At 37.5% G+C, this 14,004-nt stretch overlaps 1 long non-coding RNA gene across 1 annotated transcript in view; it reads right to left on the bottom strand.

Moving 5' to 3' along the window:
- The window catches only part of LOC129350310 (uncharacterized), a 49,014-nt gene extending 36,150 nt beyond the window's left edge, over nucleotides 1-12,864 (bottom strand). The window contains exons 1-2 of the long non-coding RNA XR_008603668.1: nucleotides 12,782-12,864; nucleotides 12,633-12,703 (exon numbers count right to left, since the gene is read on the bottom strand). This is a non-coding gene — a long non-coding RNA (uncharacterized LOC129350310). The remainder of the gene's footprint in view (nucleotides 1-12,632; nucleotides 12,704-12,781) is intronic.
- Nucleotides 12,865-14,004: the final 1,140 nt, after the last annotated feature.

Here is a 14,004-nt window from a genome sequence, read left to right as displayed (position 1 = left end):
ATTCCCACAGAACTAAACTTCATTCTCATTTACTTTTGTAAAAGAAAAACTGTTTCCCTTCAAAATGTGAGATTGTGATGCAGTCGGAAAGACTTCCATTTATAAGCAGCCACAAAGTCCCTGTAAGGAGCTAAGTTAATGGAGGCTGATCACATTAACACTTTCCATTCATTGCCTATAAGAAATGCCGTGAGGGATTTGTGCCTTACTTTGGACTATTACTCTTATTATTAAACTTAAATTTTCAGTCATTTATCTTCCGTTTTCACTTGTTCGGTTAGGTTTAGCTACTAAAGGTACTCAGTTGGGTTAAGGACAACATCATGGTTTGGGTCACAACATATCTGAAGCTTCTTATTCAATTTCTGGGGGTTCCAGGGTGATTAGTCCTGCTGACTGAAAAGGAGCAACAGTAAAGTAATAAAGCAATGTTGAAGGTATGTTAATTTGAAACTTGTTTGTGATGAGTCACAGACAATGCAGCAGAAAATACATTTTCCTCAAAACATAATTGTGAATGCAGTTTAGTTGTAAAGGACTGTAGTTTTTGGGAGACAGAGCTGGTTCGTCCTGCATTTACAACTTGTCATGCTCCCCTAAGTAGTCAAAATCTAATAACATGGATGTATTTTAATATATCTATTTGTAATACAGCACATCTGAGTAGCACGAGCATTTATCTAAAAAAAAAGATACAAGTTTTCGGGAATTTCAATGGTGCTAACAGCTGATTGGCCAGGAAATGCATCATCATTGCATATCGTTGCAACGATATGCTTCTTCTTATTTTAAATGAGTTTGATGTTGAGCAATGTCCCACACCATCCACGTTTGGTGTTTTGGCTCAGAGACAAACTGGAGGATAAATGATTGAAAGCTCAGTCAGCTGTACTGCTACAAAACCTCCCTAACACACCTTTCGACTCGAAATTGACTATGAAACAGTGCTGCTATTACCATTTATTAATCTACTGTTATAAAAGAATTGCAGCTGAGAAGACCTTTGAATCAGCTTCTTGATGTGATAATTTCCCAAAGACACTCTCACAAAAGGATGTAATATTGTAGCTTTCAGCTTGCATTTTCAAGTGTCACACACTTGCCTCTCTCAATTCTGAATTACTAATTCAGAAACGGTGCCTTTGTGTGGGGTTTAAGAGGCGTTAATCTGGAGAAACACACTGTAATACCTTCAAATAGTTTTTTCTGCATATTAGGATATATGAAACAAGGGGAGGCTTCATAGTCTATCGTCTAAAACTTCTTCAGTTAATTAAATCCGGTAGATTCTGTTACACCTCTGCATATGTGTTTTATGTTTTGCATGTATAATTAGCAGCTAACTTGCTTTTTACAGCTGCTGGCAGTTGGCCCTGTTTTGGCTCGTTATATTTACAGTGAAGTAATTACTGCAAACATTACGACACATCATAGAAGCATATGTACTGTGCTAATCATATTAGGGGTGATCACCATATCCTACATGTATCTTACATTTCTGCACAAATACAAATAGAGGAGGTTTGACTAATCAGTTCTTACTGTAATTTGATTTTCTGTATATTTTCTTCTACGAACAGCTGTTCTCTACATCCTTCACTTTGGCATCAAATGTGAAACAAGAAAATGATTAATTTATCAAGCAAAAGACAGACAGAAAGCAAAGTTCATTTTTGATATAATAAATTTGTACACATAAATGAATCCTGTAGTTTCTTTTCAGATTAAATTTGATGGGATTTTATCATCACAAGCCAAAACACACTGAAAAATCTCCCAATGAGCAGGAAAAAGTTGTACACATGCAGGCTGGGTTGGGCTGTAGGACTGCTTACCTAGATGAGAGCACAACACATGAAGAGGTAATAGCATGCAGGATGCAAACTGTTAAAAAAAACGAGAAACCATGTATGACCAATTGTATTGCAGTGTTTCTTCTAGGATTTTTTTCAGCAGCGGCAGCAGTCTCTCTGGGGAGCCATGATGCTGAACAAATGACACTTGACTGTAAATTGTACTTGTACAACTGCAAATTGTACTTGTACAACCTATTTATTGAATGGCCAGTTGAAAATGGCTTTTTAAAGGCTGAATGTTAAAAAAGAAGAAAAAAAATGAACAAGCTAACTGAAAATTCAGTCAGCTGTTACATCATGGAGTGTACATATTAGCTTAATGCTATCCGTTAGTTTACTCACGTTAGCGGCACCGAGTTGGCAACCGGGCCCAATTAACTGAAGCTACCTATATGTTATGTAACATTAGCTGGACATCAATATTTTGTGAATATCTGTTTAACGTAAAATCTATTACGAGTTATCTTAAGCTAATAACTTTCTTCGGTAAGTCGCTGCCCTATTTTCCAAGACGAAACTCCTCTGACTCTCTGACCTGCTGCCTCGCTGCTTGATGTGACGTCACTTTCAAGGCTGCGCTCTCGCAACATCAATGTCGTATTAACCCGACATATCAAAGAGTAGATGCTGAGCAAAAGTTCCAAGTTCACTTTATTTGTCTCCCATGGGAGAAATTTGTCTTAGACAAGGCAAGACATTAAGCTGCACTGCAACACAATAAAACAGAACACATATTAAAAAATACATCATAAATACATGACATATAATAAATAAGTTAAGTTTAAAAAATAAATTAAAATAAAATAAATAGGCAGACTGAAATACACACATTCCCCCATACATACATGTCGCTCCTCCCCAATTATCTCCCTTTGCTACCTGCACCTAGCCGCTCATTAATGAGCCTGACTGAGACGGGGATAAAAGCGTTTTTAAACGGTTGAGCCTGCACAGCGGGACTCTGTACCTCCTGCCTGAATTCAACAACTCGTATTCTGTGAACAGGACATGGGATGGATCAGCGAGAACATTGTTTGCTTGCCTGATGGTGGCCTGTATAAATAAGTCCTGTGGCATTAGTGGAACAGGATTTACTGGAGCAAGATAGTTATCTGTAGTTTACCTTAGTATTTGCGAGTACCCGACACAGTGCAGGACTCTGCTGTGAAGGTGGAGACATGCGGTGGTGGTGTGTTTGCGACAATAACAACCAAAAAAAAAATAAATAAAAAATTTGAAGGAGTGGCGGCTAGGATTTAGGAATGGTGGGCCGCTGCTGAGTGAATGTAGAGGAAACACTGTTTTGTTATGAGATTTTGTCATATTCATGAAGATCAATCAAATAAATTAATTCAGTTATTTCTTCCAAAGGGTGGCAACCAAATACTGAGTTGAGGGGGCCAACAATTTTGTCCGGCCCATTTTTTTGACTTTTGGGTAAAATCATGTCAATTTTGGCTTTTTTCTTCTGCTTTTTTGTGTTTTTCCAATGCACATCAAGGAAATAAATACAAGAAAACAAAAAAAAACATTTGTAATTGCAACAATTTCTGGGAGAATTTGTGTATTTTCTGAAAAAATTCCAGGGGTGCCAATAATTTCATCCATGACTTCAGATGCTAAGCAGATAAGAGCATATAATGAATATAGAAATATATAATAGTGACAGACAAAGGCATACTTAAGACAAGATCATAGTAATTCAAATTCACCTCTGGGCTGATATTCCCTGCTCCCTCTTTCAGAAACAGCAAGGGTACTGTATCAGGTCGTTTAGTCAGCACTGTCCACATTGGAGTTTCTTTGAGTCCTCGTCGCAGCTGCTTAATTTGTCTTGTGACGCCCAATTACCTGGTCATCGTAATAAGAGAAAGAATGTAAAACACATAACATTCCAATTGTTTGTCCTAAAGCAAACTCAAACAGTAAGATGTTTTTAAAAATTATATTTTGAGGAATGCATTTTATTTAAATAAAATTATGTTTCTAAGGTAAGATCCACTTTATTAAAGTTTTTCTCAGTCGCTTTGGTACATTTCTCAGATCGGAATTGAAATTCTCAAAACTACTTGTTCAATCTTCACATCTTTATGTCACTTGTGCACATCAAAAAGCAGTTTCTCATTACTTTGAACAAGTTGCAAATGCTTTGGTACATCCATGCAATGATTCTGTACAATTCTGCTGTTTCCCACATTATCAATTGCTTATGTCATGTTGATCAAAATGTATTATAATGGGTCTGTGTTGAATAGTCTCACACTCCACAACATTTAGGCATTAGTTCATCGCATAAGTCTTTCCATGCAAAATGACTGAACAAGTTTTTAGAATATGTCAAAGATATTTCTATACATTTCCTCAAGACTTCTTTTTCTAAATCTGTCCTGAATAGGTAAATTGTTCCCAGGTGAATTTAGACTTTCTCTAAAAAGGGAAATGTGTGAAGGGTTAGAGTTTTCTGAAATCGCTCAAAGAAGCAAGAGAAGATATTCATGATGAGGATGAGAATTTGTGGCCCAACAGACAGGAACATCAGGAGGTGTAGGAAGACTGCATTGTAATTCCTACAGCACTGCATGTGCAGTTTTCCCTGAGGAGACTGTCCAATGTTCACATTTCTACTTTAGTTTTTTTGTTTTTTCTTGATGCTATGCAGCGCTGTTTTCCTTTCTGTATCGCAATGACATAGTCTGTCAACAGATTACAATACAAACAGTAAAAGTCTAAATGTGAATCTTGTCCAGTCTCTTGCAATCAATCTCCCATATACACTAAGGTCTGACTTACAATTTACAATAACTGTCATCAAAACTTTAGCCATAGTTCACATCAGAACATCCCTGCAGAGAACACTGTTATAATGACATGACTAAACAATTTGACTGTCTTATCCACACAGTGACACAAGGACTTGTCATTCTGATGACACTGACATGTTCATTGACACAGATATTTACTTTTGAGAGATGAACTAAGGATTTTGAGCAAGACACTGACTTTTGCAGGTAATCCATGGTGTTTTACTATTTGTATGAATTGTTTTGAGAAATGCACTTACTGTTTTGTAAATGTCGAGGATGATTCGAGAAATGTACCAAAGCGCCTGAGAAAAACTGTAATCCCAGAGGAAATTATTTTGTCAGAGTACAATAAACAATACAATAAACAAAGGTTAGTGGAATATACACAATTACACAGAGGTTAGTAGTAAAGTAGAAATAACAAATATAAAGTAAAAATGCAAAGTACAAAATGCAAGTTTCTAAAAGTGTTTGTGTGAAGTGTCTTAAGTGTGTAAAGTGTCTAGAAAGAATAAAAAATAAAATAGGAAAAAAATGTAAAATAAATAGGAAAAATAAACAATAATTATGCTATCCACTGGCAACTAAAGTAAAAATGATTCTGTACATCTGCTCACTGAGAAAACTCCCTGCATCTGTAGTACTGCAACCAACACCCCATCTCAAATGTTTTCCAGAAAATAATTTGGCATATAAGAAATGGCACATTTTTAGAAGTGAAAGTTTTTTTTCCCTTGGAAATAAATAACAGAAAAATACATATATTTTAAGTGCTTAGCAATGTGTTCTTAGGACTAGTACTGTTTCACTAGTTCTAACTTTTGTAAAGTGACATGTCCCAAATTTTAACTCACAGCATGGATCAATAGATTCTCAAAAAGCCATCTTCTGTTGTCCTCAGTTAGAGGAGGGATGTCCCAGGTATAGGCCAAATCCTGAACACTTGTTCGATCCTTTTCGGAGAGTCTGGAATGCCCTTCAAGCTTCAAAACAAAGGAAAGCAATTTAGGATAGAAAATTCCAGATTCTATGTGCAGCTGTAAAAGACCTGAACACTACATAATAAACGGTGGAACACGGTGGGTCCAAATAAGCTCCACTGTCTTCAGAGATGACAGGCATTTGAGTCACTCTAGAATCCACATTTAAATTTTTTAATATAACAAAAGTAATTAATAAAATTCTCATCAGCTCTCAAGTTTGGGTAAGGCATAAACATCATTCTATTAGTCCTCAAGGACAATGGATATATAATAAAAAAAGTGCCCCACTGTGGAATAAATATAACATGGAAGGAAATAGCTTAATTTTTAAATGATCATACAAGCCCAATTGTTCCTCTGATGTCCAGGTCTGGACAGTCCTCCACTGTAACAGTTGCAGTTTCAGGACTTCCACTGAGCAGAACATGAACAACAGCAGGGCTGAGTCCTGAAAGACACGTGAAGAAAGGAGTGGCCTAGCATTCTCCCTGCCATAAAGAACATATCACTTTCCATAAGAAAGTGAGAGGCTGAGGGGAGTAAATGGTCAGGCTCTCCTTCAAAAAGCCTTGTAATGCTGGAGTGTGCTGTTGAAGACATAAAAAAACACATTAACAATAAACAACAGGCTTCCTCCCACAACACAATAACATGCAGGTTAATATTGCGTAGTCGTCATTGCCTCTCTGTATGAATTTGAGAGGGAATAGTTGTCAGACTGCATGTGTTAGCACAGTGATGGATCAACACATAATAGAAACATATTAACAAATCTTTCCTGTCACCTAAAATAAAATCAACATTTCCAAGGATGCCAGACACAAGACACATACCAAAATTGATGCAAAACCCTGACTTCAGCTTTTCTATGCATGTCGAGAAAAAAAAAGCGAATCACACCTTCTCCAATAGCAGTGTCTCCTGCAACACAATGTCAGGTTTATATGATAAAGAAAATACTATAAATCTTTTATGACAACTGAAACTTGTAATTGAACCTACCTTCAAGTTTGCAATTCAGGGATCGTGCCCATTCCGCGTTAGGCCGTTTGTAAAAGGAGATCAATGCCATGTCCTGTTCGGCGGGACTTTTTCTGATGTCCATGCTGAGAAGCAAGGCAAGAGATATGGCCTTGGTAGGGTCACTGATCGTTAACCAGTCTTAAAAAGGAAAATAAAAACAAAGTTGTTTCAATATGTTTAACTTTCAAATAATAAAAAAAAAAAATTCTACACCATGAGCTATGAAGACTGTAATGAGCCTAAATTTATTATTAATAGTAAGAATTACTGCTGTTAAAAAATTGCAATTTTTAATCAGATTACTCACAGGGTTGCTGTGGATTAATTTTGAATAATCACGATTAAACATCATTCATTTTTAATCCATTTTCATTTTGCGCGCACAAACAGATTCACGAAAGAAATATATATGTACTTAACATGTTTATTAAACATGTCAGAGAAAATGTATTAAAGCAAAGGTCCAGAAAATCTTAATGTCTAACTGAATTAGTGTGATATATGTTGATGTAATCTGGTAGTTTTGTTAGAGTCTGCATGTAATCAATAACTGACCGTCAAATCAAATAAATTCAGTACAGTTCAGTAACATTTTGACATTTATTAATAAATAACTTTTGATATAACTGTACATCTGAAAAAGAGTGAAAAATAATGACTGAACAACCTGAACCAACTTATATACTTCTTTAACAATATCTAAATCTCAGAAAATTTAAACGGTTGAACACGTTTTTTTTCTCTATTATCATTCCCCTTATATCCCTGCTGCTTAATGGGAGAACTGAGCTGCCAGTATTCTGAATCTGGGCTGAATGGTGTCAGGGTCATTCTCAAACACATTTGGAGCTCATTGGTGAATCTGGAACCATATTTAGTTTGGATTATATTCATAGTTGAGAAGCTGGCTTACAGCTGTATGTTGATCCAAACATAGTCAACATGTGCAGGGCAACTTTCCTCTCGGTGTCGATTTGTTTATTACTCTGCCAAGGAACGGAGGAGTTACGTGACGATCCACGCATGTTTGTCTGTGAATCTGTCTGTCCGTCTGCAACACTACTCTAAAACAGACTAACGGATTTGGATGAAATTTTCAGGGAAGGTCAGAAATGACACAAGGACCACCTCATTAGATTTTGGCAGTGATGCAGCTTATAGGCTGGATCCACGGATTTGTTAAGGATTTTCCATTGTGAGATATAGCAGCGGGCACGCCATAGCCGTAACCATGACAACAAAAGAATGCTGTTTCAGTTACCTGCATCAATTCACTCGACCCGCTACATATTTCAGTCACGCAATTCGGTATCTGTACTACATAACGTACGCATGCACAACACATGCCTGTGCTCACGCAAGGTAATTTTGTGTTTATTTAGTTAGTGGGTTGACCTATGATAAATGTCCAGATTCTATGTTGCCGTGATTTCTGAATACACAAACTGAGGAATGAACAGTCTTGGTGGAGCACTGCACTCTCTGAGCGCTTTTCTTGTTTATCTTTTTGTCCGTCCTCCTCTCGTCTGTCCCTCACCTGTTTTCTGAACTCAGCTGCGATGTTTAGCGGCTGAAATGCAGAGACCAATTCATTGGCTGAGTAGCGTCACGTGGGAAGGCTGAACTCGTACCTAATTGGTCTGTGTGTTTCCTGAGCTGATAAACTAATACTGCAAACACTGGAAAAGCTGCACCGGTAAAATAGAAGCGACCCATCAAATTTAAAATACCCGAAATGCGTTGCCAGAGATGTTTCAGGGATTTTGAGTCAATCTGCGCTGCAGATGCGTTAATTGCGTTAAAATTTTTAATCTTATTAATTATGGTGCTGGATTAATCCGCGTTAACACGCTCATTTTGACAGTCCTAATAATAATATTATTGCTGTAATATTTACTGGGTAGAATAGTCTCTCTGGACGTCATAATCTTTCTGATATCAGGGAAAACACACTGGCATGTTTGTGTGTCTTATACCACTTACAATCATCTAAGCCTAGGACACCATGCCAATTTTTACTGCAACTTTACAACAGCTGCAACTTTACAACAGTTTACCTTCCTTGACGTTCCTTAACTTTCCCACAAAACTGCTAATCCTGAGCTGTACCTACTATCATCAACTGCTTCATGAGGTCTGGATGGTCCAGGCGTTGCTGCTTGTTCTTCCTCGCTGACAGTACTCTCCTGCATCATCTCATTTCCTGCCCTACCCACATAACATTTTTAGTCTGTTACACTTGCACGTTGTGTGCTAACACGAGTAAGACAATTGTTGACAAGAGAAAAGACATCAACAATTAAAACTAAATAGATACCTTTCTCCACATGATGAAGCATGTACCTCAATAAAGTCAGAAGGAAACAACTCTGTACAGACAGGACACTGCTGCATAGTTGCTGTTGAGAAATTGAAGTTACAAGTAAGAGCAGTGTTATTTTCAAACAAAACATTTTGTAACGAATTCTGTTGTTGAAGACTGTGAGATATGTCAACCAAAACGTGAAGAGTACTTACATTCATTTTCTTCATGCTCACTGTTACCCACATCAGCAAGGTTACCATCACTGCCATCATCAGCGACAGAACAAGACTTGATGTGTTCTGCCATGAGCTGCAGAGGAACTGCGACCTCACAATTCCGACATGTGGCTTTTGGCATGCTACTGAATGCTTCATCTGTTAGTTGTAGCGGATCTGTGCTGAGTCCTTCTTGAATTGGGGCTATGAATAGATTTATACACCTGCGACTTGCAGCCTTCAGAATCCTGCCTGTATAGCCAGTATCTCCAGGTGCAACAAGCGAGAGTTTTCGACTACCCCATCCACCTGTAGAAAAGACTGCAGAGAAAACTTCAATTTCTCACTTTGTTATTCATTGTATCTAGAAGTTAAGTCAAAGCTAATAAATTGCTGCTGCATATATATTTTTAATGAATGAGCGACACTAACACACAAACTGGTGCTGGCCTACCTGAAGCCTTGTAAAGCAGCCATCCACCAATAACTGTTTCCAGTTTTGGAAACATAACTTTGAGGGCATCACATAACTGGAAGCACAAAGGATAAAAATGTATGCACCAAGAGAACACACATCATTCAGATCAGAAATTGTATTTATCAAACTGCACGACAAACCAGCAAATCCCTGGAATTTTTTTTTTTTTTTTTTAATAATGTATTTGAACTTACAACTCTGAAACAAGGCAGCTGGGTTAAACCATATGTCAGAATCAAAATCTACGCCAAATTAGAAATATTCTGTTAATACAAATTGTGGTACTGTGCTAGCAGACAATGTTACCAGCATTTAAGGGAATAGAGATGAATATATTTTCCTGTGAGTTATTTTGGATATGGAAATATTCTCAAAATGGCATGAAATCAAATTCCTAACGAACCACAATCCACAGTTTTATCCTGTCAACTTGAGAAAACATGACTGTATCTTTGGTTCTACACCAAACCTGTTTGTGGAACAGACATATTAAGTTCCAGCAAGTTGCAAAGATGGTCTGGGGATATCACCATTCTTTGTCACCCAGCTGGTCCTCTCTCAAACTGCACAGTTGCAATGTACTGATTCCTGTTTTCTTTTTCTGAGCTGATAAGATGGTGTAGCTGTGTCAGTGCATTTAAAATAGCTGGGCAAACTTCTACCTTGTTAGATAAAGCATTTAAGAACACAAGTTCTTGTGTGCAAGTAAACTCCAAGAAGTCCAGATCCAGAGGCATGCGTCCGATAATATGCTCCAAACGAGAACGAAGTCTCGCATAAAGATGATGTAACAATAGTTCCTAGAACACAGAAAAACAAAGTTATGAAATGCAAACTACCAATGCAATAAATGACTTCACTTGACTGAAAGACTAGACTGCCCCATTAGAAACTTCTTTTAGAACACATTAAAGGAGGGCACACATACTCAACAGGAAACAGTTGAAAATTGCCTGCATTTATCACTATCATTGCACAATAACTCTTGTTATAGCATGCCGTGAAAGAATGGTCGGCTATGAACAGAGCAGTCTAGGGCAGTTCATTTCAAGCTATTTGCTCACAGTTGTAATTACTTTTACTACACAGTTTAAAACCTTTGAGGTTCAAGAGTAATTTAAAATGAAACAAACCAAAACATTAACTTGAGCAGAAATTGCACATAATAGACAAAGTGTTAGTAGACTAATTCAGGTTGCAAGGTTACCAGTTTCTTTACTCTGCTCTGTGACTTAACTGCATTTTCGGGCGCATAAATCACACTGCCGGACATTAGTGCATTTAGAAAATTGCTACTCAACTACCCAGCTGCTGAACGTCAGTGTGACCTTGTTACTGTTTTTTGTCAGTCAAACCTTAAAATAAACTCATATTTAGTGCCTCTGCACTCGGTTAGTATAACGAACTTTTGTCTATAAAATGTACCTATAATGGTCACACAACTAGCGCTAGCCCCGCGCTAGCCTCGCGCTAGCCAAGTAATTACAACTAACGCAAGCCCCACGCTAGCTGGGCGCTAGCCTGGTGCTAGGCGGGCGCCAGCCCCCCGCTAGGCGGGCGCTAGCCCCATGCTAGTCGTGCGGTAGGCAGGCGCTAGCCCAGTGCCAGGCGGGCGCTAGCCCCACGCTAGTCTTGCGGTAGACGGGCAATAGCCCAGGGCTAGGCGGGCGCTAGCGAAACTGTAACCGATGCCACTTCGTTAAAAGCTCCTCACGGAGATAATAAATCTTGTTCTTTAGAAACATGTCATGCATTACAGGTTACTGACTCTCACAAAAACAAACCACATAGAGGGCAAATAAAGGAATAATACACTCACCGAAGCGCCATCGTTCCCGCTGGTAGCCATGGTTGATCGCTGTCTTGTGAGGTCAAAGCTCCGCGTCACATGACCGGAAGAGCGTCACTTGATTGGCTGGGCGTTGGTTCGAGTTTGGCCAGGATCGATTATTTATGCCTAAGTCCCCCGGATGTGAACACTGAATTTTTTCACAGCGAATTTTGAACACTGAATTTTTTGATGGCAAATTCTGAAAATTAAATTTTTTGACAGCGAATTTTGAACATATCAAATTTTTTTGAGGGCGAATTTTGAAGACACTGAATTTTTAACTGGTTTTTAGAATTTTGATGAGCTAAATTCAGGCATAAAAAATTCACATACATAATTTTGATGCAAAAAAAATTCAAAGTATGAAATTCAGCAGTGTTTAAAATTCAGAATCTGATGAGTCTGATTTGCTTCCATAGACGCTCGCCATCCAGTACTGGAAGTTATTCCTTGGTTCTTCTCAAGATTTCCAAATCCGATCCAAAAAAAAAAAAAAAAAGACCTGAGGAACAGGTAAAGCAACTTAAACTATGACCTGCAGTGTCTATAGCTTGTTACCCTGTTTGTAAAGGCTTTACAATAGTTTCTACATTCTTTTTCCACATTGTAAAACAATTTATAATTCAACATCAACCTTCTACATTACCAGATTCCCATTAAATGAAATTAAAATAATCTACATTTAGTAATTAAGTAATTAGTTTCTCTGCTCAAAAGTATAGGGTGAATACACCTAAAAATTAATCCAAAACTGCTTTAAAAGTGGATTAGAAATACAATTGGCTTGTAAATGTATCCGAATATATCAAAATTTAGGCAAAGCGCAGGTAAATGCACTTGACATTAACACACCGATTCGCTACAGTGTGCTGACACAGATTAGCACCATAAAAAATAAAAACGAGTGCTAACAAACACAAAATACAGCTCATTTCACAACTTTACAACATATTTTTCACAGGAACCTTCAAGTAACATTTGTTATCTGGTAAAATAAACCCATTGTTAGGCGTGTGGCCTCACAATACGTATTTTCTTTGAAGAAAAGCTAGTAAAAATTCCAATCAGACGTTAGCTTATAAGCTAGCAGCGATTAGCATGCTAAATTAGCTCACACACACACTCAATGGGACTTACCATGCTAAGCACCACGCGCAGCAAGGGGAATTCCAGCTCACCAGGGTTCACAGTCTCGAATCTCTCAATATCTGTAAATTTAACAAACGAGTTGTCATTATATTTATATATTTCAATGCTTACACAAGTTTTAGTGGATTTCTGCTCACCAAATCTCCGAATTTCTCCACAGAAGGCTGCTACTGTCGCGTTAGCTATTCCACCATCGGAAAAGGCCCTGTCTCGGTCCGCGGCTCGAGCGTGTCTGAGGAGCACGTACAAGGCACGCACAGCTCGGGAGCAGGACGGGAGGTGACCCCTACCTGATTGGCTGATATTGACATTGGGATATACGGCCATTGGCTGTTTAAGTTGTCAAGCAAAAATACCTAAGTTAATCTAAATATACGTATTTATTTCTTGTGTTTTTAACTATTTATCAACATCTTTAATGAACTTCTATTTTAATGTTTAAAAAATATTTTTATTTATGTATTTATTTATTTATTTATTTTTTTCAAGCATGAATATTTATAGTTTTATTCCCGTTTTTAACACTGGGTTGCACAGGGACTTCATAGATTTGCACATTCTAAAGAAGACAGAGGTGTGAATTCAAATCTGAGCCACTATAATGCTGGATTGGATTCTTTTTCAGGACAGTATTGTAGAATTTTGGATGATGCAATGACTGGAGAGGAAGCTTGAAGCTAACATCTGTACTTTGGTTATTTGGTAAAAATAGAAACAGATTATACAAATCATCCAATGTTTGATTTCATCTGAATAAAACAGGGAAAATATTTGATTTCAAAACATGCACTAATAGTCTATAACTACCACTTCTCATTATTTTAAAAAAATATATAAAAATTGATAAATGATTGTAAAACAGAAACAATTTTGCAGTGAAAATATCTCGGAGCAGATATTTCATTCTGGGTGGAAGATACACTTTGAGTTATGTCATTAACACACAAAAAGGTGCTTCCTATTGCACATTATACTATACAGTTTATGCTGTATATTACTGACAAAGCAGTAACTACATTTATTTACAATTAAGGCTCTACAATATATAAAAATATGGATAATTACCATGTCAGTGACTCTAAGCTACTATGGCCACACAAAGCTATTAGTTGCACACTAATTATTTGGCTGGGCCAGCCATTACACAGAATGGATTCCTTTATCCTCTCAGAGTGAATAAGGAGAGAAAATAATTGATTAACTTGGCCCACCATTGTCTATGAAGACCATTAGGAGTGTTTTCTTTGTACACTGCATACACTGTGCATATGTGCACATCCCAGGCTATTAGCAGAGAATTTCAGGTTTATGTGAATGAATGATTCAAGTGCTTTAAACCACATTAATACTGAATCATCAC

This window comes from Amphiprion ocellaris, chromosome 13 (assembly GCF_022539595.1).
Source record: "Amphiprion ocellaris isolate individual 3 ecotype Okinawa chromosome 13, ASM2253959v1, whole genome shotgun sequence".
Taxonomy (NCBI): Eukaryota; Metazoa; Chordata; class Actinopteri; family Pomacentridae; genus Amphiprion; species Amphiprion ocellaris.
This window is presented reverse-complemented; position numbering and strand designations above follow the sequence as displayed.